Here is a 26,407-nt window from a genome sequence, read left to right on the forward strand (position 1 = left end):
GTATCTATTATTGTTCAAAAGTTTATAATGGTCTCTATTATCCATGAATGAGTGAGATCATGTGGTATTTTTCCTTCATTGACTGGCTTATTTCACTTAGTATTGCAAATATGCTGCTTGGTATGATTTTAGAACAATTTCTTTATTATTGAAAATGTTTTTGGTCTTTTCTCTCCTCACCTCATAATTATATTTGCTCTAGTTTATGAATTTATGAAATGAATATTGTTTAGAGAAAATGTCAAAATAGCTTCCATTATTTGCTTTGTTGTATTTCCATCTTCCTTTCTATTTTATTAAGAGGTTTTTCTTTATTTTATTTTAAGAATTTGAAGTCTGTCTAAACAGTTCATTAAATGATTCCTGTCCCATTTTTTCCCATTGACCCCTTCTAGCCTGCCCCAGCCCACCTCACTCTCCAGGCCTTCATCACCCTATTGTCTGTGTCCATGGGTTATGCATATATGCATACAAGTTCATTGGTTGACCTCTTCCTACCCCCCATCCCTTGCCTTCCTTCTGAGGTTTGACCATCTGTCCGATGCTTCTCTGTCTCTGAATCTATTTTGTGATTCTGAATCACCCTGATCTGATGTTCCTTTTCTTCTCCCAGAGATGGGCAGTCTGAAATGCACAATAGTTGTGCTATTGCAACATGTCTATGATCCCATCCTTACATACTGACCAAGAGAGATCTCAAGCTTCTAGACTTGACCTGGGGTTAGGGAGTGAAGAAGTTGGTTGGTTAGTAAGTATGGGTAAGAGCTTTCTGGAAAGCTTGGTACTGTAATGTTTGTTTGGGAGTATGACATTTGATTATTCTGTATATTTTTAGCTATAAATATACAGAACATTAAGTTCTTTTTTCCCACTGTATACAATGAAAATCCCCTGTTCTCTCTTAGCTAACAATTTTACTGACAGAAAAAGAGCAAATGAAAAGTCTGTTTATACAACCTGTATTGATTTTCAATTCAAGTGGAAACTTATTTTAAAGAACTATAAATCATAACAAGGTTACTTCATGTGGGAGTCTTTGCATTATACCACTTTGTTTTGGGGGAAATATTTTGAATGGGAGACTTATCAGTTGGATTTTGGCAACTATAACTGGGTCAGCAACTGGGCCACCCAAGCTCTTCTCCTTTTCCCATTAGAACAGTGTTACCCTAGAATCAGCTTTTACTACTGACATCCCATGGCTAACTCTTTCCCTTGAATTGTACTTATGCAGCAGATGGTGTTGAATATATGCATATATTTTTGTGATCAATGTCAAGTTGAAGTCTGAATTAGTACAGTAGAGCAGTGTGTAATGGCAACATAGCTGTAAAGTGTTAGATTGGGTGTTAGATAAATTCATTGCCATCTGTCTTTATTTTGCTAATCTACTTCTGTGGACACCACACAAGCATTGTAAGTTTAAAAAAACAACTGTGTGTGTGTGTGTGTGACTGTGTGTGTGTGTGTGTGTGTGTGTTTTCTAGCACACAAAATTCTAACAACAGTTACAACACCCTTCCCTATCCCTAGGGTAAAAACAAAACAAAACAAAACAAAACAAAACGGTTCTTTGAATATGTCTGTTGGAATTTCTCATCTTTTTCTAGGTTTGCTTTTATGCACAGTTTTTTATCGAAAATAAGAGTGTAAGTCATTGTGTTGCAAAGGTTACAGAGATTTAACTCTAGAATCCTAGAAAACTGATCTATTGATAATTTTTGTATTGTCATTTTTCTCATTTGAGTTCTCAGTATCAAACCACAAAATATTTAGTATAAGTGGAAAGTTGTAAATAATATTTGCTCTTTCAGAGGAAAGATTTCAGAAGAAATTTAACTAATATATGAAATATTAGTCCTCAAACCATTCTTATGTGGAATCAGTTGATAAAATCTATATAATAAATAAAAGTGGTAGAATATGTACACTGTTTTCTAAAGGTAAGAAGCCATTTACTTTTAAAAAAATATATTTTTATTGATTTCCGAGAGGAAGGGAGAGGGAGAGAGAGATGGAAACATCAGTGATGAGAGAGAATCATTGATTGGTTGCCTCCTGCATGCCCCACACTGGGGATGGAGCCTGTAGCTCGGGCATGTGCCCTGATGGGAAATTGAACCGTGACCTCTGGGTTCATAGGTCAATGCTCAACCACTGAGCTACATAGGCCAGGCCAGGCTGATTATTTTTTAAGAAACTGCAGACACAGGAGAAACTCTGAAAACAGATTAGAAGTTACCCTTTTGTAAGCGACATACATGTACATTTATAAGAGAAACCTCCATTTGTCAGCGTGTCTTCCTCTTCCTTAGAGAAGGAAAACTCTGAATCTCTAGAAAGTTTTATCAATAAAGATAGCAACAAAATCTTTACATCAACCATACCATTGTTTACTGTGCTTTTCTTGGTCACTTCCCATAATTGGCTCACTATCCACCCCCCCTCACCCCCAACAACCAACACCTTTTGTCTTTAGCTGAACATAGTATTTAAGTTGGTGGCTTGGGCCATTTTGGAGAGTTACTCCGTTTTCCTGGATATCTCTCACATACACAGGAGCTATACATGTTATTAAAGTTTTGTTTGTTTTTCTCCTTGTAATCTGTCTTTTATTTGGGGTGGGGGGTTGTTTAGCCAGGAATATAGAATGCTAGAAGAAAAATTATTTTCTTCTCCCACAGTTGTTAAAATATATTTTAAAGTTACAATAAGATGAGATTGAGAAATAACATTTTTAAAAATAAGAAGCCTGTTTTATCATTTATCTAAGAATTTATCATTTGTCATTGTGCTTATCTAAGAACTCTAAATACTGCAGTAACAAACTAGTCTTTTTGGAGTAGGCAATATAGTTATTTCTTTTGCTAGGACCCTTGCTTATTTATTTTATTTTTGTACTGGAGGCCCAGTGCACGAAATTTGTGCAGGGTGCTGTCCCTAGGCCTGGCCAGCGATCAAAGCATGAGCATCTGGCAAGGAAGGGCAGGTCCCAGCTGACCTCTGGGCCCTGGGCAGCACCTGGGCCCCTGTGCACTCCCCTCTGCCTGAGTCACAGTGCCCGAGTCCCCACACAGAGATGTGGTGAGCATAGCTGGACACCGTGGGCTGGGGTGCTGTGTGGACCTCTGGGCTGCCCAGTGCTGCTTCATGGAAGCTGGGCAGACAGCACGCTCTCTCCTGGCCGTCCTTGCAGACCAGCTTCTATGCGAACCCACAGGGAGCCCAACCAGCCCGGAGGTCCTGGAAGCTGCGGCCCAGCTCACCCGGAAGATGCTGCACTGGTGCAGGGTGAGCTCCTCATGGGCACCCGGCACTTGAGCGTGGAGTCTTCCCCGGTGTGCGAGACCTGGTGCCCCAGGGGAGGGTAGCAGGGCGAGTGAGAGCGAGCTTGGCGGACACCCCATATTCTCACCACACCTCTGTCCCCTTCACCCCCAACCCCAGGTAGCCAGTGAGAGGTCATAGCACATCACCGACAGCCGCCATGTTCCACGCTGCCCCCTGGTGGTCAGTGTACGTCATAGTGAGCGGTTGAACTCTGGGTCTCATGGTATAATTCCTGGCTGAACAACCGCCCGAGAAGACAATTTGCATATTAGGCTTTTATTATATGGGATTTTGTATTGAGGTAAAAAAGAGAAACAACAGGCTCAAAATGGAGTCATTTGACCTGAGTGGCATAGCTCAGTGGTTGAGTGTCAACTTTTTTTTTTTTAATATATTTTATTGATTTTTTTACAGAGAGGAAGGAAGAGGGATAGAGAGTTAGAAACATCGATGAGAGAGAAACATCGATCAGCTGCCTCCTGCACACCCACTACTGGGGATGTGCCTGCAACCAAGGTACATGCCCTTGACTGGAATCGAACCTGGGACCCTTGAGTCTGCAGGCCGACGCTCTATCCACTGAGCCAAACTGGTTATGGCGAGTATCAACTTTTGAACCAAGAGGTTCACTGTTCAATTCTAGATCAGGGCACATGCTGGGTTGTGGGCTTGATCCCCAGCTGGGGGCGTGCAGGAGGCAGTCAATGGATGATTCTCTCTCATCATTGATGTTTCGATCTCTCTCTCCCTCTCCCTTCCTCTCTGAAATCAGTAAACATATATTTTAAAAAATGGAGTAATTTGTGCTAACCCCATGTCAGCAAACCAAGACTTAATACATAACCTAGTTGCAATTTCAGCCTCACCTAGGAATGTAACCTTTAACTAGTCAATCTGGAATGACCTGGTCAGGACTAGGGAGGTAATCTACCTAATAGACTCCAGTTCTTCTCCAAAGGAAATGGCCTTGTCTGAAATAATGTTCGCTTTGCTAGAAAAAATTTTTTCCACCCCTTTTACTTTGTACAGCTCCTCAGAGCTCCTTTCTACTTGCTAGATGGAATGTCGTCTGATTCTTGAACTGTTGAATAAAGCCAATTAGACAATTAGCTCTTCAAATCTACTCAGTTGAACACTGTTTTATTCCTTTCTAGACCTATAATCTTGAATGTTTAAATGTTTTATTCAAAAGGTGACACACTTCATTAACTGTGTGTGTGTGTGTGTGTGTGTGTGTTTTGGAGTTTTTCTACCAGAAATAGTACCCCAAAAGTCCTTTACCTTGGCTTTCAGTATCCACAAATATCAAACCAATGCCCTTGGGAAGTTTATGTTATATATGGTTACTATATAGCTTCTGGGGTATAAGCCCTTTGACAGTTGACATGTTCTCAGCCCTCTTTTTAAAAAAATATATATTTTTATTGATTTCAGAGAGGAAGGGAGAGAGAGAGAGATAGAAACATCAATGATGAGAGAATCATTGATCAGCCACCTCTTGCACGCCCCCTACTGGGGACTGAGCCCGCAACCTGGGCATGTACCCTTGACTGGAATAGAACCCGGGACCCTTCAGGCTGCAGGTCGATGCTCTATCCACTTAGCCAATCCAGCTAGGGCTCTCAGCCCTCTTTATTTGCCGTACTCTAACTCTATGGGACCACCTGTTTTTATCACTTTAACCCCATATAGCTTATTGTATAGATGTCTAGATTTCATTGACCCTAGTTGACAGTATTTCTATTTGGCCAGATAACTCAGCTTTCTTATTTCCTCTTTTGCAAGTATGACCTGGCAATGCTTGCTTCTTGACACAGATAAATGTTGTTATAAATGGGGACTTCATGCCTGGAAGTTCCTTGAATTCTTAGAATAAAAGGTGGCCTCTAAATATCAAGTTTTACATTATCAGTTGCTTGCTAGAGTGTGCTTTGTGTATATCCGGTCTGACCTAATTTTCTTGCTAAGAAACTTTGCCATCTTGCCTGCTGAGACGTCCTTTTCACTACTTTGTGTTGGTTTATCTTCTCTTGCTGCCCATGCTGTGATAAAATCACTATGGTTAAAACTAAAGTCAGACCTTTTAAAAACCTAATTAAGTATTGTTTCTTTTCCTATCTATCATAAAATAGCACTGACCAGAAATCTAAAGAGCATCAGGGGGAAAAAATATAAATAACTCCTCAAAATGTAAGGATACACATCAGTAAAGAGAAAAACAACTTCTTGAATTATTCCACTATGCTGGGCCATTTTTATGAGGCTTATGTATGAAGTGGTGCTTTTATAGCCACTGATCAGAACTGTAATTGGAGTAGTTGTTCCTGCTAGTACTGCTATTGTTGCTGGCATCTCAAAAATGAAAATCATTTTTAAAAAATATATTTTTATTGATTTCAGAGAGGAAGGGAGAGGGAGAGAGAAACATCAATGATGCGAGAGAATCACTGATTGGCTGCCTCCTGCATACCCCTCCCCACCCCACTGGGGAGGATCGAGCCCGCAACCAGGGCATGTGCCCTTGACTGGAATCGAACCTAGGACCTTTCAGTCTGCAGACCAAAGTTCTATCCACTGAGTCAAACCAGCTAAGGCAAGAATAATTTTTTTTATTTATTTCTTTAGCATAAACAGATACTGTAGCAAAAATTGATTTATTCATAAATTCCACAGATTGAGAAAAACCTCAAGCTGAAAACAGGACAACTTTGGCTTCATAGGCTATATAAGTCCTGAGCATTTCGGAGGGGGAGCGGGAGGGGGAGAGTTTTCTAGGTGTTTAGAAAATTTTAGTGAATTATGAAGTCCTTGAACTATTGGGTTTATAACTTTTAAGGAGGGTGGAAAATCACCTAGAAAATGACTAAGGAGACTTTTAATACATTGCCATATAGTTGCTAAAGTTCAAGTGGTAAACAAATAAAGGATGGAAATGTCATTCTGGTTTCTAAATATACCATAATTTCTTTATGAGATTCCTCTTATCAAGAAACTTCCGCCCTTAGGACTCTTTGACATCTAATTTGTTGAACTGTTTATAAAACATAGAGATGTAAAGATGCATTAGATGTTGTTTACAAAATATTCAGCGACTAAACTAGAAAGAACTCCACTTTGAACTCCTGTTGAATATAGTCTAATTTTGCTACATTATTAGGGGGCTTGCTTCGATGTTTCTATTTCTTGGAAAAATTGTACATGAGACTATTCTTGACTTTGTGTGGTAGATTAAATTCTTTTAAAAAATATATTTTTTTATTGATTTCAGAGAGGAAGGGAGAGGGAGAGATAGAAACATCAATGATGAGAGAGAATCACTGATTGGCTGCCTCCTGAATGTGCTACACGGGGGATTGAGCCCCCAACCCGGGCACATGCTCTGACCCAGAATCAAACCATGACCTCCTGTTTCATAAGTTGATGCTCAACCACTGAGCCACACCAGCTGGGCGGTAGATTAGATTCTTGTTCAGCAAATAATTATCTTCTGCCTCTCCCTCTCTGGAAATACCTCTGAGACACCACCCTATCCCATTGATATTGGGCTTGTCCATGTGCCTTGCTTTGGCCAATGGGATGCTGGTGAATGTGATGTAAGTAGAAGCTTGAAATGTACCAGTACATTTGGACTTGCCCTGTAACAGTGATGGCAAACCTATGACACGTGTGTCAGAGGTGACACGTGAACTCGTTTTTTTGGTTGATTTTTCTTTGTTAAATGGCATTTAAATATATAAAATAAATATCAAAAATATAAGTCTTTGTTTTACTATGGTTGCAAATATCAAAAAATTTCTATATGTGACATGGCACCAGAGTTAAGTTAGGGTTTTTCAAAATGCTGATATGCCGAGCTCAAAAGGTTCGCCATCACTGCCCTATAAGCTCTGCCATGAGATATACTTGCTGCAGGGAGCTCTCTGGTCCAAGGAGGATATTATTCATGTGAACCAGACTTGAAATCAACCTGTAGCTTAGAATTAAGCCTGAGCCCAGTTGGTTGAACTCATAGCTGATCACACAGATGTATGAGCAAGAAATAAGTGCCTATTGTTATAATTCGTGAGTTGGGAGTGATTTGACAGGAAAAGCTAACTGAGACACTTGGCATTAGCGATTTTAACATTTATCATTTCACTTCTCCTCACACATGTCCATGAAATTGAGAAACTTGAATTTGCTGCAGCATGAAATTGAGTTTTGTGCACTCATCTAGCACTTCCTTTTCAGTGTAATTTTGTTTCCTATTCATTGCATGCATATTTCATGGGGGGTGGTGGTGATATTCTCAGGTCATATTTGAGAATTAAGAGTTTGGGACTAACTTTTGTGTATATCTAAGGCTTATCATGCATTTAAATTTAGGGTGCAGAATCTGTGATTACTTAGCTCTATACACTTAATTTGGCATAGCAGATTAGAAGGGCTTATTGCCTAATTTTTCTTCATTAACATGATGAGGTATGCATGTGTAAAACAGGGGAATGTGGAAAGCTTCAAAGACAGGCTCATACAGTAGAGGAACCTGACATTCCTGAGGTAGATGTATATGAAGGTTAGAAGAATGAGACAAGAGCCTGGCCAGTGTCACTCAGTGGTTGAGCATCAACCTATGAACCAGGAAGACATGGTTCAATTCCAGGTCAGGACACATGCCCGGTTGTGGGCTCGATCCCCAGTGTGAGGTGTGCAGGAGGCAGCTAATCAATGATTCTCTCTCATCATTGATGTTTCTGCCTCTCTCTCCCTCTCTCTCTGAAATTAATAAAAATATGTTATTTAAAAAAGAATGCGACAAGAGAATCTTAGATAATTTCTAAGTTAATTTATCCTCACAAGCTAAATGGATTTTCTTGTTTCTCTTTGAGAAGGCAGAGAGGTAACATCGTAGACACTATTGGTGCAGATGCCTGCAGCAGAAACTACTTATTAACACACCTTTTGTAAGCTTTTTTCCTTTCTCTGTAGGAACACAGGGAAGGTGTAACTAACTCAGTCTTCCCAAAGGAGATGGTGGGTAAACTGAGTCTGAGAAGAGTTAGCGTGACACACTAGTGGATGGGGAAAGAAGTTCAGTCTGGGAGAAGGGAATGGTCAAATGCATACAGTTGTAAAAGCATGCATATTTTAGAAACAACAGTTTATTTGGTCTGGCTGAAGTATAGAGTGTATGTGTATGTATGTATGTATGTATGTGTGTGTGTATTAGCGTACGACCGCTACCCTTCCCATTGGCTAATCAGGGCGATATGCAAATCAACTGCCAGCCAAGATGGTGGTTAATTTGCATACATAGCCACAATGCTGGGAGGCGAAAGGGATGGGAAACCCAGCCGGCAGGCAAGAGGTGGGGGGCGGGCAAAGAGGAGGGTGATCAGTGATTGCATTGTGGATTGGAGGCAGAGAGAGCTGCTTCCCCATGATCGCCATGGCATCGGGGGCAGAGAGAGCCCTGGCGCAGCCCAGGTGGCGCCTCTGGGGGTCATGGCAATTGGGGACACAGAGAGCCCCGGCCAGGCCAGCCGGCACCACTGGACCCCCAGGGTTGTAGGTGCCGGCTGGCCCGCTACCCCGTGATCACCATGGCGATGGGGGCAGAGAGAGCCCCGGCCAGGCCAGCCGGCACCTCCCAACCTGGGGCCGTGGGTGCTGGCTGGCCTGCTACCCAGCGATCGCCATAGCGATCGGGGGCAGAGAGAGCCGCTGCACAGGCCAGCCGGCACTCCCGGACCCCCAGGGCTGTGGGTGCGGGCTGGCCTGCTATCCTGTGATTGCCATGGTGATCGGGGGCAGAGAGAGCCCCGGCCAGGCCAGCTAGCACTCCTGGACCCCCGGGGCTGTGGGTGCTGGCTGGCCTACTACCCCATGATCGCCATGGCGATCGGGGGCAGAGAGAGCCCTGGTGCAGGCCAGCCGGCACCCCGGACCCTCCCAGGCATGGGTGCCGGCTGGCCTGCTACCCCATGATCACCGTGGAAAAAAGACCTTCAAGGCCTGTCCAAGGCAGGTTTGCATTTAAAACTAAGTGGGGTGGTCCGGAACTGTGCGGCACTGACAACCAGGGCAGTCTCTGCGTCAGTGGCACATCTGCAGCTTGAAGTGTGGGGGGTGAGGGCCTGCAAGCCAGATGCTTTGGCTGCAATGGTCAGATAATTTCAGCTCCAAGGCAGGCGCAATCAGGGAAGCCATGGGGACCTTCACAAAAAAGGAGAAGGCTGAAGAGGAAGGGTACTTCCCAGAGCGGATTAAAGAACAGCTGGCAGCCTTGAAGAAACAACATGAAGAAGAGATCACTCATCATAAAAAGGAGATTGAGCGTCTGCAGAAAGAAATTGAGCAGCGCAAGCAGAACATCAAGAAACTGAAAGATCATGATACTGCGGCAGTGTCAGGGTAAGGGGACAGCCATATTTGTCAGTGCACCCGAGCTGTCAACAACAAAAAGTGTCTGGGAGTTGGGCAGGCGCACAGACAGGCACACAGACCCCAGGCCCACCTCGCCACCGCCTGGCCTCACCACCACCACTGCCGATGCTGTCTCATGGGGCCTGCGCCCCGCAGCGGGAGGCGGGGGGCCGGGGGGAGGATGTCTTACAAACCGAACTTGACCATGCACATGCCCGTCACCTCCATCAAGGCCTCTGGGAGCGTTCACCTGCCTTCCACCAGCATGGCAATGTCTTCCCAGTACCGCCAGCTGCTGAGTGACTAGGACCACCATCTCTAACATGCAGGGAACAGAGAACAGCCAGGTGCACCAGAGCGAATATGCTGAGCTGCTGGTCATCATTGAAGAACTAGGGAAAGAGACCTGACTCACATAAGCGGGCAGCAAGAGCGCGATGGATAGACTGAAATGAGCCATCCTCACCACGACAGGGCTGGTTCGGGAGTGCTTGGACGAGATGGAGCGGAACACCAGGTCCTAGGACCTAGCCCCTAAGTCAGCGTGAAAGGCTTTCCCTCTTCTTTCAAGAAGTGACAGCTCATGCTTGCACCCCCTTCAGATGAAACTTGGTTTCAAAATGGTAACAGCTTGGTTTCTCCTCCCCGTGCACCTCCCGTGGTTCATCAGGCTCTGAACCTCCCATCGCTGAGATGGAGAAGAGATTTTTGCAGTTATTAGATTTACATATTAGTTAGGAACTACCCAGGGCATTTTGTGTGTTTTTTTAAGCATTGATTTACATGATGCTTGTCAGTTACCTATCACAGCAAACTGTAGTTGGCCTCCCAGATACCTGTTTCTCTTCTGGATACATTTCTGTTACTCACATGGTTCTTTATGTTTCTCTTCTGAGCTGATCCAACTCTGAGGGTTTGTTTCAGTGAGTCCTGAGGCAGCGCTTTAGTAGCCAGTGCCCATTCACCACACAGTATAAATTCTTTTCAATGTAACTTTTTTTTTTTTGCTTAAGCATTTGCATGACTATTAGTACTTTGAAGTCAATCTTTAAAATGCACAAGTTATAAATACAGAAGAAAGAGCAATTTATTGAACCTCGCCTGACAAGGACCCCTGAAATTTCCCCTAAGGATGTATGTACATTTCAGTTCCGCCTTTCCCATCAGTGGATCCAAACATATCGAAGACAGTGACTAACAGTGTTTGCATCTTTGTATGTATTTATTACTTGATGTAATAAAGCTTATTTTCATTAACAACAAAAAAAGAAACTGAAAGATCATGCTGATGCTTAAGTGCACACAGTTCCCCATAGAATGGCTACATACTGTCCACTTCTATGAAGACATAGTTCTGGTAACTAATATCTATCTATGCTGCCAACAGATTATAATAAATTGTGATCAGTGGGGAAAAAAAACACAAAAAAACAAGTGGGGTGACATCGGAATTACCCAAGTGTACCCCCAACCCCTTCACCTGCCCAGATGCCTAGGGTCCCTTTATAGCTGGGCTGAGCCTAGTGCCGCCCAGTGGCCTGGACACCAGACCTGACCACCTCTCTGGTTTGGCCCAAACATCTGAAGTTCGCATTAGTTGCCAACTTAAGAAATTGGAGCATTCACGTAAAATCAGGATTCCCCACTTCCCTTTCCAAAGTGGCCGATTGGGCTACCAACCAAGGGTGGTCGGTGTCACTTCAACCCTAAGAGGAACCCCCAGCTTGGGGGTGTGGTGAGGAGGAAGCTATCCATGCAGACAATTCAGTTGTGTAAACTCCCACTGACAGTAGCACAGCCCAACAGTGTGGCCATTCAACTGCGAGGCAGCACAGCCATGAAACAGTCTGGCTGTTAAACAAGGCCCCTCTCCAGCTTTCAGGGGGCTTCACCTACTCCAACCCACTGCACCCCACTCTGCCCCAGTGAGACAGCTTCAGTGTTTCAGCTCCAGCAAACAGAACACGTCCTAGTGGAAAGGGAAAGTGTATCCATGGCCAGTGTTGCTCAATGGATAGAGCCTCTGCCTGAGGACTGAAGGGCCCAGAGTTCAATTCCTGGTCAGGGCACATGCCTGGGTTATGGGTTTGATCCCCAGTGTGGGGCGTGCAGGAGGCAGTCAGTCAATGATTCTCATCATTGATGTTTCTATCTCCCTCCCTCTCTGAAATCAATCTATACTAATAAAAGGGTAATGTGCTAATTAGAACAACTTTCAGACAACTTTCTGGATGTCTTTTTGGACAAAGCCATGGTGGCAGGGCCGAGGCAGAGGTGGTTAGGGGTGATCAGGCCAGCAGGGGAGAGCAGTTAGGGGGATCAAGCCAGCAGGGGAGAGCAGTTAGGACAATCAGGCTGGCAGGGGAGAGCAGTTAGAGGGGTCAGGCCAGCAGGGAGAGCAGTTAGGGAGATTAGGTCGGCAGGCAGGTGAGCAGTTAGGAGCCAGTGGTCCCAGATTGCAAGAGGGATGTCCGGCTGCCAGTTAGGGGGATCCCAGGGATCGAGCCTAAACCAGCAGTCAGACATCCCCCAAGGGTTCCCCGATTAGAGAGGGTGCAGGCTGGGCTGAGGGACCCCCCCCCCCCCCGCACGAATTTCGTGCACCGGGCCACTAGTGTGTATATATATATATATATATATATATATATATATATATATATTATGCAAATTAGGCCAGGACGCCATAACGGGTCACAACCTGACAGGAGGAGGTTGTGCATGCAGGTGAGCAGGTGAGGCTAGGAGCGGAGACAGAGACAGAGACGGGGTTGGCGAGCTGTCGTGCCCCAGCTCAGGCCAGCCCCCCCGGAGCCGGAGTGGACACAGACAGGGACAGGGGGGCCAACCTGCAGACTCTGCAGCTGAGCGCAGGTCTGGAGAGGAGAATGTGGGTCCGCCTCCCCCGGAAGCAGCACGGCTCCCTCCTGCCTCCCACAGAATTGGCGCAGGTCCCTCCTGGCTCCCACGGAAGCGGTGTGGCTTTCTCCCTGCTCCTGTGGGTGTCGGAGGCTCGCTTTCGCTTCCTTTGGAAGCTGCATGGCTCCCGTGGAAGCCGCACGGTTCCTGTGGAAGCAGCGTGGCTCTTGACAGGGCACTGTGTTTTCTGCAGGCCTCCGTGGAAGCAGCGGGCAGCCTACTGCATGCAATATCACGCGATGGGCTACTAGTATAGTATAAAGAAGTCAGGAAGCCCAGCTAGCGTGGCTCGGTGGTTGAGCATCAACCTATGAACCAGAATGTCAGGTTGCAGTTTGGATTCCAAGTGTGGGGTGTGTAGGAGGCAGCCAAACAATGGTTCTCTCTCATCATTGATATTTCTCTCTCCCTCTCCTTTCCTCTCTGAAATCCATTTTTAAAAAAAGGAAAATTCAGGCAACCAGAACCCTTGCCTTCGGCTCTGTTGTTAAAGTACCCTGTTTAGGTCCTCCTTTGGCTATATCCTCTTTATGAGGTGAGAAGTCCATGGAGCTAATGAGATATGTCCACCCAGAATTTGAGATTTCCCCTTTGAAACAATGCTTCAGGTACCTGAGACTTTGGAATTTTCTTCCCAAATACCTTAGCTCACTTTCAGGGCCTATAGTTTAATTCCCAACAACTGTCTATCTGATGGAGGATTATGACACTGGTCTTTGTACCCTTGGGTCTGAGGGGTGGCCAAGAGGCTTCTGTTTGGGAGATGGGGATGGAACTTAGCCATACAGGTTGTGGTGTCCATAGATTTGTTAAGGAGAATCCTCATAGCATGGGAAAGAGCCAGGTAGATACAAAAGGGGAAGCATAGGCTGTAGCTCTTGCCCTGGGCTCTGTAAATATTAGTAGTGGCCTACACGAGAGCCTTACTTTTAGCTGTGATCCAGGAGAAAACCTTGTTCCCTAACAGGGGATAAGAATAGGGGAGGGGTCTCTAAGAGAGTGGTAAATGTTCAGAAAAGCTTCTGTAAAAATGAAAGCAAGACAGGAATGGTTGAAGTGATGAATATTATGTTATGTACATTTTACCACAATACAGTTTTTAAAATAAAAGCAACAGCAGATATAGAAGGATTGGGGGACCATGACTCCGTCATGAAACCTATCTATTCAGCTGCCTTTTTTCCCCCACTTTCTTTCAGTAGGTTAGATATAGAAGGAGATGTTAATGTAAGAGAAGAATATTTGTGAGTTTATTTGAGCCAAACTGTCGACGATTGCCAGGAAGCAGAATCTCAACGAATTAAGATAATGCTCTGGAGAATGGCGGTTTTTAACCTATTTTTATAACCAAGGGAGGAGACCTAAGTGGGGTTACATGAAATCCATTGGTGATAGATTAGGGAGGTGAGAGAAAGGAAAGCAGGGGAGGCAGGAGGGGGTGAAACCCTGGGATTGGATAAAAATAAAATGATAGACATGCTTCTTTTAATATATATATATATATATATATATATATATATATATATATATATCACTGACTTCAGAGAGAATCATTGATTGGCTACCCCCCCTCCCCTGGGGATTTAGCCCACAACTCAGGCATGTGCCCTTAACCGAAATTGAACCCTGGATCCTTCAGTCCACAGGCCAACACTCTATCCACTGAGCCAAATCAACTAGGGCCATACATGCTTCTTTTACACAGGTGGGCACTGGATAGTTAACAGTGGACAATTAACATGATAACCATAACAATGGGGGAATCTGTGGTCTGCTCCCTGACACCATTTGTTGTGCCCTGAGGGGTCCGGAAAAAGGAAAGTTACAGGTGACCCTGACATTCCACAGGTATGTTATTCTAGATGCAAAAAGACAATAGGTTCAATAAAGGTCAAAGTTGATCTTTGTCAGGGAAGATACTGGCCTAGGACATGACTACCCACTGTACACTGCTTTTTAATTAAAAGTTTTAATTGCAGACCATCCTTTGTGGTTACTTTAGGTCTCTTGAGTTTGCAAGGCCGCCACACAGGCCTTTCCTGAGTTTGTTAGGTGAGCATGTGGCCCCTTTTTGTCCAGAGAGAAGGAGGTGTTACCAGACAAAAGGGGTCTGTTTGCCTGCATACATCAAAGCCCAATAAGAGATGAACAGGAGCCCTAGCTGGTTTGGCTCTGGATAGGGTGTTGGCCTGTGAACTGAAAGGTCATGGGTTTAACTCTGGTCAAGGGCACATACCTCTGTTGTGGGCTTGATCCCCTGTAGGGGGCAAGCAGGAGGCAGCCGATCAATGATTCTCTCTCATCATTGATGTTTCTCTCTCTCTCTCCCTCTCCCTTCCTCTCTGAAATCAATAAAATATATTTTTTAAAAACAGATGAACAGGAGCTTGCAGCAAAGAAAGTAAGGGTTTGTTTTTAGGAAGTGGCCCATGCCCAGAGTCACAGGCGAGCTCATGCCCGAGGACCTGGCTCCCCAGTGGCTTCCAGGGGATGGGTCCTATGGGGGGGGGGACCATTAATCATGGTCACAAAGGAGTTAGGGTCATTGTCAGGGGCGTGGTCTCGATGGATTGACTGGTGCTAGGGTAGTGGTCCGCTGATCCGTGTACCGGACCCGCCATGGCACGGCATCTTCTGGTGTCTCCACTTTGCTGGGCCCGGAGCTGAAGCATAACTGAGGCCTAGACTGTGTCTCTAGTTTGACCAAAACTCTGTCTCTGTGATCACCAGACCTGAGGCTTTGTTCCTGAGATGACTTGATGCTGACCAGAACCTCATTGTCCTGAGGGCTTAATGAGAAAGGAAGAGCACATGGAAGGGAGAAGGAGGCGGGTGAGTCAGGTGCTGGATGAGGCTAGTCTGAATCAATAGGAAAGAGAGGGGGAAATGTCATATTAAAGAAATGAAGTTTCTATGAGGTTACAAAGTGGCTGCTAGTGAAACGTGGAAATTAAACTGGAACACGTGATGTTCCCTTGGGCAGGATGCAAAGGTGGATTCCCGGGTTCTTGTCCAGGTGGATTCAAAGAATGAAGCCACAAACAAAAGGTGGTACAGGAAAAGGTGGAAATTTATTGGGAAACAAGCGCAGACTCCCACGTGGGGAGGGGGAGAGAGACCCACCAAGTCCCTCTTTCTTAGGTTTATAAAGGCTGCAGTTCTTTGTGTCCCGATATCCCCTCTGATTGGTTACTATAGTGACTTCAGAGCTCAAACCCCATATGGGGTTCCCCTCTTTTTTCTCCCTTTTGTTTTTCTATTTCCTTGGGCCTTCCTCTTCCCTCTCTGAATGAGTGGATTCCTCTCCTTTAGTCTATGAATGTATGCCTTCTGGTAGCTTCCTGGCAGCTCCCAGCTTTGCAGCCCTGTGGTTCTCCCCCATGGACCTCCTAATTCCTAAAACTTCCCAAACCTACCTATTTTACCCCTAATAACTCCTTTCACTAGTACTCATAAGAGGGTGAGTGAAGTCAGGGTCAATACCAATGAAGGGTACCAAATTAAATGAGTTGTAAGTACTGGCAAGAAAGTGATCTAAATGATTCTTCATGTAATTTGAGTTTTATAGGGAAATATATGGAACTGGAAGGGTATGATGACCTGAGAGAAAAAGGAAGAATGAAGGAAATATAGGTAGTCTGGCTAAATTGAATAGCAAGTGTAGGGGAAAAATAGATATTCTTTTAGCCAGTGGGAACTTGGAGTTTGGTATTGAAGGGAAACAGAATTTGACACCCCAAAATAGTATGTGTCTTTGGGATAAGGATAATTTTGAGCTGATTATTTTTAAGAAACTGCAGATACAGGAAAAGCTCTGAAAACCCTGAAAATGTTCTGTTGTAAGAGACATGTACATTTATAGGGGAATCTCCATTGTAAGGGTGTCTCCCTCTTTGTACAAGGAAGAGGATGAATAAATCTCTAGAAACTAGAGAATGAATAAATCACTAAGAAGGCATGGGCTTAAATCTGCATAACAACCTTACCATTGTTTGTGCTTTTCCTGGTAACCTCCCATAACTGTCTTCCCTCCTCCTCCCCCATCAATATCTTTTGTCTTTAGCTGGAGATGGTATTTAAGGTTATGGTAGTTGCTCAGTTTTCCTGGGTCTCTCCCATGTATACAGGAGATATACTTCAGCTTGCTTTTCTCCTGTTAATCTTTCTTTTATTCCTAGGGGTCTCTGCCAAGAACTTAGGAGGGTACAGTTTAGAAAACTATTCTTTCTCCCCATGTCTATTTCAAGTGGAAAATTTCCTGGAGAAATGAAGGTCCAGGGTAGGTATGGTGTTAATGTTGTGGGCGGTGGGAACAGCATCCGGTATTATATCCATGGGTTCAGAACGGACCTGGGTTCAGCAACCCTGGTACTTGAGTTCCGCCTAGGAAGGAATTCAGAGCCAAGACCGAAACTATAAGAGAACATTTATTTATAAAATCACAGAGGTAGAAGAAGTAATTCCTAGAAGAAATGGGCTTAGGAAACAAGTTATAAAGGTAAAGGAAGGGCCCTTGGAGCTTGGGAGTGAGGAAGGCAATGCTAACACAACTGAGTGGGAGGGGGGAAGGCATGTGTGTGCTCCCTGGAAGGAGAGTGCAATGGGTCCTCAGTCCTAAGGGTTTTAAGGGTGGAGCTTTTAGGGGAGGTCCCAGGGGAAGATCTTAATAGAATATTCAGCAGGTTTCCAGGTGTGTCCTTTCTGGATCTAGGTCTCCACTGATTGATTGGTCGGCACCAAAGCAGGGGATTATTCAATGCAGCTGGTCCTGAGGTCAGTGTGGTTGGTTTTGTTGCTTTTCTGGGCCTGGAGCTGAAATACAACTGAGGCCAAGATGTTATCTCTAAGGAGGAAAGGTCAGGGGGTCCAACCTGTGTGAACAGCGATGTGCTAAGGAAGGAAAGTCATCCTGGTGGAGAGGTCCCACCTTACAATTGTTCTTGGCTAGGCACCCGGGGCTTTCCTCCCTATGTGACCTTCTGTACCTGGCCCATCGTCCTTGTTCTGCTTATGTCTGTCTGCCTACCACATTAGGAGATAGTAACCGAAGCAGAATGGGGTTGAAAACATAGTGGATCTTTGTGGTTATATAAATTGCATGATTCATCCTCCAGGATGTTGAAGTTGCCTAGCATGATAAGAGGGATTAGGTTTGAAAGGAGGACTGTAAGTTTTCATTGAATGTGAGGGAGATGCTCAAGTTGCAGATGTGACTATCAGGAGGAGATGCAGAGGGAAGTGGAGTCAGGGGATACAATCTTGAAAGCTGAAATGATTTTGTAGGATGAGCAGAGCAATAGATTTGAGCATAATAGGAAGCAAGAAGGATCTTCTGGGTGTACAAAAATTAGTATATCATGGCTACTGCCCTCAAGTGGCTTTCAGGACAGTGGGGAGGCAAATACATAAGAAAATTTAATATGGCCCTAGCTGGTTTGGCTAAGTGGATAGAGCATCAGCCTGCAGACTGAAGGGTCCTGGGTTCAATTCCAGTCAGGGGTTGCAGGCTCAATCCCCAGTAGGGGGCGGCATGCAGGAGGAGGCAGCCGATCGAGGATTCTCATCATTGATGTTTCTATCTCTCCTTTCCTCTCTGAAATTAATAAAAATATATTTTAAAAAAGAAAATTTAATATGATGAGGCAGATGATTATAGAACTATACATTGGACACTATAATGGTATAAAGTAAAAGTATTCCTTTATTACAATGCTTTCCATGGCTTCCTGAAAGTAGGAATATGATAAAATTAGCTACTGACACTTGATAGGGCTCCAAGATAAATGAAGATACCATGTGAAAAACAGCTTTTAATTGGCTGATTAAAAAATAGTAATGAAAAGAAAAAATAATTTTGTGAGAGAGAAGGAGAATTTTTTAATTTTTGAAAATATAGCAATGGTGTGCTAGTAAATGCTTAAAAATTGGCTCTACAATTTTTACAAAAGACCTAATTTGTAATATGTTAAGAAACAAAATTCAGCTGAGTAAATTTGAAGACTTAATTGGCTTCATTGCATGACTCTTGAATGGGACAATATTTCATCTAGTAAACTAGTGTCCTGGTGCATGGATTCGTGCACATTGAAAGGAAATTAATTAGAAGGTGGCCATGGGGCGGGACTGGGTGAGATGGGCTGGACATGCCCTGGAGCCAACCTCCTGTGGTCCCTCCCTGGCCGCACCTGGGGTGGCACTGGGGCTCAAAGGGCATCTGTGGAGTGAGCAGAGTCCCTCTGGCAGGTGGGGTTCCTCTGCCTGGCCTGCGGGGATTGGGCCAAAACCACCAGTCCAGTATCCCCCAAGAGGTCCCAGAGTGAGAGAGGGCACTCTGCAAAGTTGCTGTCACTTGGCAGCTCCTGCATTGAGCGTCTGCCCCCTGGTGGTCACTTAGCCTTTTATATAGACTAGTGGCCTGGTGCACGAAATTTGTGCACAGGAGGAGGTTGTTCCTCAGCCCGGCCTGCACCCTCTCCAATCTTGGACATCCCTCTCACAATCTGGGACCTCTGGCTCCTAACTGCTCACCTGCCTGTCTGCCTGATCACCCCTAACCACTCCGCCTGTTGGCCTGTTTGCCCCCAACTGCCCCCCTGCCAGCCTGCTTGCTCCCAACTGCCCCCCTTGCTGGCCTGATTGCACCCAACTGCACCCCCTTGACGGCCTGCTTGCCCCAAACTGCCCCCACACCTGCTGGCCTGCTTACCCCCAACTGCCCCCCACTGCTGGCCTGCTTGCCCCCAAATGCCCCCCCCGCCACCCTGCTTGCCCCCAACTGGCTGCCAACTTCCCCCCCTTCTGGCCTGATCACCCCCGACTGCCCTCCCCTCCTGGCCTGATCGCCCCTAACTACCTCTGCCTTGGCCCCGCCACCATGGCTTTGTCTGGGACTTCCGGAAGGTCTCCTGGAAGGTCACCCAGTCTAATTAGCATATTACCCTTATATTAGTATAGACTAGAGGCCCGGTGCACAAAAATTTGTGCACTTGGGGGGAAGGGGGGTTCCTCAGCCTGGCCTGTGCCCTCTCGCAGTCTGGGACCCCTTGGGAGATAACGACCTGCTGGCTTAGGTCTGCTCCCGGGTGGCAGAGGGCAGGCCCAATCCCTAGGTGCAGCCCGTGGTTGGGCTCAGAACAGGGCCGATTGGGGAGTTGGGGCACTGCCCCCTGTCATGCACAGAGCAGGGAAGATTGGGAGGTTGCAATGCCACCCTCAGTCACACTCAGGGTAGGGCCGATTGGGGGGTTGGGGCACTGCCCCCTGTCACACTCAAGGCAGGGTCGATGGGGAGGTTGCAGCACCACCCCCTGTCATGCACAGAGCAGGGCCCATCAGGGGGTTGGGGAGCTCTACCCTGTCACTCACAGAGTAGGGCCGATAGGCGAGTTGGGGCACCGCCCCCTGTCACACACAGAGCAGGGCTATTCAGGGGTTGGGGCGCCGCCCTTTATCACCCACAGAGCAGGGCCGATCAGGGGGTTGGGGCGCCGCCACTCTCACACTCATGGCAGGGCCGATGGGGAGGTTATGGCTCTACCCTGTCACACACAGAGCAGGGCCTGTGGGGGGCGGGTTGGGGCGCTGCAGCCTGTCACACACAGAGCCGCAGGGTGATCAGGGGGTTGGGGAGCACCCCCGTATCAGGCACAGACCAGGGCTGATCAGGATGTTGGGGCGCCTTCCCCTGTCACGAACAGAGCAGGGCAGATAGGGAGGTTGTGGCCCTGCCCCCTGTCACACACAGAGCCGCAGGGCACACACAGAGCCGCAGGGCAATCAGGGGGTTTGGGCGCTGCCCCCTGTCACGCTGATCCCCGTGCTGGGAGTCCTCTCAGCTCCACTGATCCCGGTGCTGGGAGGCCTCGCGGCTCCGCTGATCCCAGTGCTGGGAGGCATATTACCCTTTTACTATATAGGATAGAGGCCTGGTGCATGGGTGGGGCTGGCTGGTTTGCCCTGAAGGGTGTCCTGGATCAGGGTGGGGGTCCCCACTGGGGTGCCTGGCCAGCCTGGGTGAGGGGATGATGGCTATTTGCAGCTGGTCACACACCCTTCAGGGTAGGGGTCCCTACTGGGGTGCCTGGCCAGTCTGTGTGAGGGGCTGAGGGCTGAAGCTCCCAACTGCTCCTTTTTTTCTTTTTTTTTTTAATTCTGGGCCAGCTTTAGCTCTGGCTCCAGCTCTGAGGCTTCTGCTGCTGAAAGCAGGTATCTGGTTTGTTTGGGTTCAATAATCAAAACAATGTATAACTCCAGCTCTGAGATCCCGGCTCACTGAAAGAAGATTTCTGGGGTTTTGTTTAGCTTCTATATTTGTTACAATGTTTCAAACTGCAGGCTCAGAGGCCATCAAGGCAGGCGGGGAACGTTGGAGTCCTCCCTCATTGAAACAAGCAAGCCTCATGTTAGTTTCAAGCTGCCTGGCTGCCGGCCGCCATCTTTGCTGGCAGTTAATTTGCATATCGCCCTGATTAGCCAATGGGAAGGGTAGCGGTCGTATGCTAATTACCATGTTTCTCTTTTATTAGATAGGACTAGGGGCCCAGTGCACAAATTCATGCACCTTGAAAGGAACTGTGGGCTGAGAGAGAGAGAGAATGAGAGAGAATATATATATATATTTGTGTTTTATTTTTGTTCGTTAATCCTTACCTGAGGATATTTTCTCATTGATTTTTTAGGGAGAGTGGACTGGAGAGGGAAAGACAGACATAAATGTATTTCTCTCACATTGATTGGTTGCCCCCTGCACGAGACCCAAACAGGGCCTGGGCCAGGGAGGAGGCTGTAACCAAGGTACATGCCCTTGACCAGAATCAAACCCAGGACCCTTTGGTTCACAGGCCAACGCTCTATCCACTGAGCCAAATTGGGTAGAGCTTTCTAAATATGGTTTCAGGTTAAATTCCAAGTAAACCCTCTGTTTCCACAGCAAACACATGGGAATGCTTGGTTTTTCCTATCAACAGTGGCTATTGGATGAAGAAAACTCAGAATGTGTTTGGCCCAGGCAGATTAAAGATAAGACAGCCAAAAAATAATAATAATGAAAAGATTAGACAGCCTCTAAGATGAAATAGTTGAGCTGTAGGTTCACTTTAAAAAAATATTTTTATTGATTTCAGAGAGGAAGGGAGAAGGAGAGATAGCAACATCAATGATGAGAGAAACACTGATCATCTGCCTCATGCATGCCTCACACTGGGGATTGAGCCTGCAACCCAGGCATGTGCCCTGACCAGGAATTGAACTGTGACCTGGTTCATGAGTCAATGCTCAGCAACCTACCCACACCGGCCAGGCTGTAGGTTCACAAATGTGTGTTGGCATTTGAAGACAACATATTGCCTAGTTAGTATGGTTAATAGCTTGGGTTTTAAGAGCCAGGAAGCATGATTTCTGCTCTTGTAAACAGAAGAAATATTAGTATTAAATATTTAATGTCTAAATTAGACATTATGGAACAGTGCCAGTATAAATCAGAACCTTCAAAGATGAATTTGGCAGGATTTATTTATAACATTGATTAGAAATACATTCTGAATTTGCAATGAAAAGTTCCATTATTTTGGAAATATCCAAAATAGGTGGCTGCTTAAGTATTTACACAGTGCTGCCAATGGTGGTTGTAGTTTTCAAAGTAGTGTAAATAGCATTATATGAAATTGTCAAGGGAGGTAAAAATGTTTTCCTTTATCCTTCTGGGTTCAAATAAAATACACATTTTCTTTTATTAAAAGTCTAGTTTTCTTTTCTTTTTGTTAATCTCCCCAGAAGATATTTTTTAATTGATTTTTAGACAGAGTGGAAGGGTGGGGAATATAGTCAAACTATATTTTCGCTGTGCAGAATATAGTCAAACACTGCTGCAGTTAAATATTTTACCCTTTGTTCTCCCTGCATGATCTACAATAATAATCTGCTTTGTGTTGACATTTTCTGCTGTGTTGCTGACAATTACCTGAAAGAGAAGTTGGGATGTTTCACTTGGCTGGAAAAAGTTTAGTTAAATCAGAAAGCAGGTCTAATTAAGCAAGTTTGTTCTATAACTATAAAAGGCTAAGTTGACTTGCACATGTGTGGTATATACAGCTCTTGCTGTTGCCAATTGCACATGTGTGTTTCCATCTGTCATTGTCAATCATGAATTTGATTGACACTTCTATTCTAGAGAAAGGGCGAATAGCGATATTAAAATATTTATTCTAATTAATTTCCTTTCAATGTGCATGAATTCATGCACTGGGCCACTAGTTTTAAATAGTTGTTTAGTCTTCCTTAAAGGAATCTGAAAAACCAAGCCATACTTGTGTCTGGATTCTATAAGTAACTCTCATTTGTTAATATAGTTCGTGAATTTTTTAAAAAGTTCAAGAAGCTTTTTACTATACAATTACTCCTCCAGGGCATTTATTTATTTTTATTATTTTAAAAAAGTATATTTTTATTGATTTCAGAGAGACAGGGAGAGGGGGAGAGAGAGGCAGAAACATCAATGATGAGAGAGAAATATCTATCTGCTGCCTCCTGCACACCCCGTACTGGAAATCGAGCCCACAACCTGGGCATGTGCTCTTGGCCGGAATCAAACCTGGGACACTTCAGTCCACAGGCCAATGCTCTATCCACTGAACCAAACCAGCCAGGGCCATATTTTTATTTTTATTTTAAAAATATTTTTAATGATTTCAGAGACGAAGGGAGAGGAAGAGAGAAATGGAAACATCCATGATGACAGAGAATCATTGATTGGTTGTCTCCTGCACACCCCAGACTGGGGATCGAGCCAGCAGCTGGGGCATCTGTCCTGACTGGGAATAGAACTATGACCTCCTGGTTCATAGGTGGACACTCAACCACTGACTCACGCCAGCTGGGTGTCCTGGACTTTATAAATCTAGAACTCTACTACTATTTAGACAGGGTAATGTGACCCCATGAAACATTGGCTGGGGGTAAAATATGGATTTTTATGTGTACAATAAAACTTGTATTGTGTAGGTTGATGCATGTTTTTCATTTCTAAGAAAGGCAATTTCCTGTTGGATGGGGGAAAGGGACCCTCAGTGAGCAGTAAATAATTGAATGGAATAAAACCCCATCAGTTTTTGATAATTCATCTGATTCTTGACCACATTTTCACTTGTTCACAGGGAATATCTTCAACTCAAACCTTCTTTTCCTGCTTAACTAAAAATGGATAAATAACTCCAACAAACTAGACAACCTGGAGGAAATGGACATATTCCTAGAAAAATACAACATTCCAAAACTTAATCAGGAAGAATCTAAAAATCTCAATAGGCCAATAACTATGGAAGAAATTGAAGCAGCCATCAAAAAGCTCCCAGCAAACAAAAGCCCAGGACCAGACGGCTTCACAGGGGAGTTTTACCAAACATTCAAGGAAGAACTAAAACCTATCCTCCTCAGACTACTACAAAAAATCCAAGAGGAAGGAACACTTTCAAGCTCATTCTATGAAGCCAGCATCACCCTAATACCAAAACCAGGTAAAGACAACACAATGAAAGAGAATTACAGGCCAGTATCCCTCATGAACATAGATGCCAAAATCCTCAACAAAATCTCAGCAAATCGGATCCAACAGTACATCAGAAAGATCATATACCATGACCAAGTAGGATTTATCCCAGGGATGCAAGGATGGTACAATATCTGCAAATCAATAAACGTGATACATCACATAAACAAACTGAAAGAAAAAAACCACATGGTCATATCAATTGATGCAGAAAAAGCGTTTGACAAACTTCAACACCCATTTTTGATAAAAACTCTCAGCAAGGTGGGAATTGAAGGATCATACCTCAATATAATAAAAGCCACATATGACAAACCCACAGCCAACATCATACTCAATGGACAAAAACTAACACCATTTCCCCTAAGAACAGGAACAAGACAGGGATGCCCACTCTCACCACTCCTGTTCGACATAGTACTGGAAGTATTAGCCATTGCAATTAGACAAGAAGAAGAAATAAAAGGCATCCAAATTGGAAAAGAAGAAGTAAAACTGTCCTTATTTGTAGATGACATGATATTATACTTAAAAAACCCTAAAGACTCCATCAAAAAACTATTAGACTTAATAAAAGAATTCGGCAATGTAGCAGGATACAAAATTAACGCCAAGAAATTGATGGCATTTCTATACACCAATAGTGAAATTGCAGAAAGAGAGACTAAAAAAGCAATTCCATTTACCATCGCACCAAAAAAATTAAGCTACCTAGGAATAAATTTAACTAAAGAGGTAAAAGACCTCTACTCAGAAAACTACAGGACGTTGAAAAAAGAAATAGAGGAAGACATAAAGAGATGGAAGAACATACCATGTTCTTGGATTGGTAGAATCAACATCATTAAAATGTCCATACTGCCCAAAGCAATCTATAAATTCAATGCACTTCCCATTAAAATACCAATGGCATATTACACAGACCTAGAATGAACTCTCCAAAAATTCATCTGGAATAAAAAACGACCCCGAATAGCTGCAGCGAACCTGAGAAAGAACAAAGTAGGTGGGATCTCAATACCAGATATCAAGCTGTATTACAAAGCCACTGTTCTCAAAACTGCCTGGTACTGGCACAAGAACAGACATATAGATCAATGGAATAGAATAGAGAGCCCAGAAATCAGCCCCAACCAATATGCTCAATTAATATTTGACAAAGGAGGCACGAACATACATTGGAGTCAAGATAGTCTCTTCAATAAATGGTGTTGGGAAAATTGGCCAGATACATGCAAGAAAATGAAACTAGACCACCAACTTACACCAGACACAAAAATAAACTCAAAATGGATAAAGGACTTAAATGTACAACAGGAAACCATAAAAATACTAGAAGAATCCAAAGGCAACAAAATCTCAGACATATACCAAAGAAATTTCTTCACCGATACAGATCCTAGGGCATTGGAAACTAAAGAGAAAATAAACAAATGGGACTACATCAAAATAAAAAGTTTCTGCACAGCAAAAGAAACCATCAACAACACAACAAGAAAGCCCACTACATGGGAGAACATATTTGCCATTGCTATCACTGATAAGGGTTTAACCTCCAACATTTATAGGGAACTCATACAACTCAACAAAAGGAAGATAAACAATCCAATCAAAAAATGGGCAAAGGACCTAAATAGATACCTTTTATAAGAGGACATTCAGAAAGCCAAGAGACATAATGAAAACATGCTCAAAGTTGCTAATCATCGGAGAGATGCAAATCAAAACAACAATGAGGTACCATCTCACACCTGTCACAATGGCTATCATCAACAAATCAACAAACGACAAGTGCTGGAGAGGATGTGGAGAAAAAGGAACACTTGTGCACTGCTGGTGGGAATGCAGACTGGTGCAGCCACTATGGAAGACAGTATGGAGTTTCCTCAAAAAACTAAAAATGGAACTCCCATTTGACCCTATGATCCCACTTCTAGGAATATATCCCAAGAAACCAGAAATACCAATCAGAAAGGATATATGCACCCCTATGTTCATAGTAGCACAATTCACCATAGCTAAGATCTGGAAACGGCCTAAGTGCCCATCTGTAGATGAATGGATTAGAAAACTGTGGTACATCTACACGATGGAATACTATGCTGCTCTAAAAAGGAAGGAACTCTTACCATTTGCAACAGCATGGATGGAACTGGAGAGCATTATGCTAAGTGAAATAAGCCAGTCAATGAAGGAAAAATACCACATGATCTC

This window comes from Myotis nattereri, assembly GCF_964212035.1.
Source record: "Myotis nattereri genome assembly, chromosome: X".
Taxonomy (NCBI): Eukaryota; Metazoa; Chordata; class Mammalia; order Chiroptera; family Vespertilionidae; genus Myotis; species Myotis nattereri.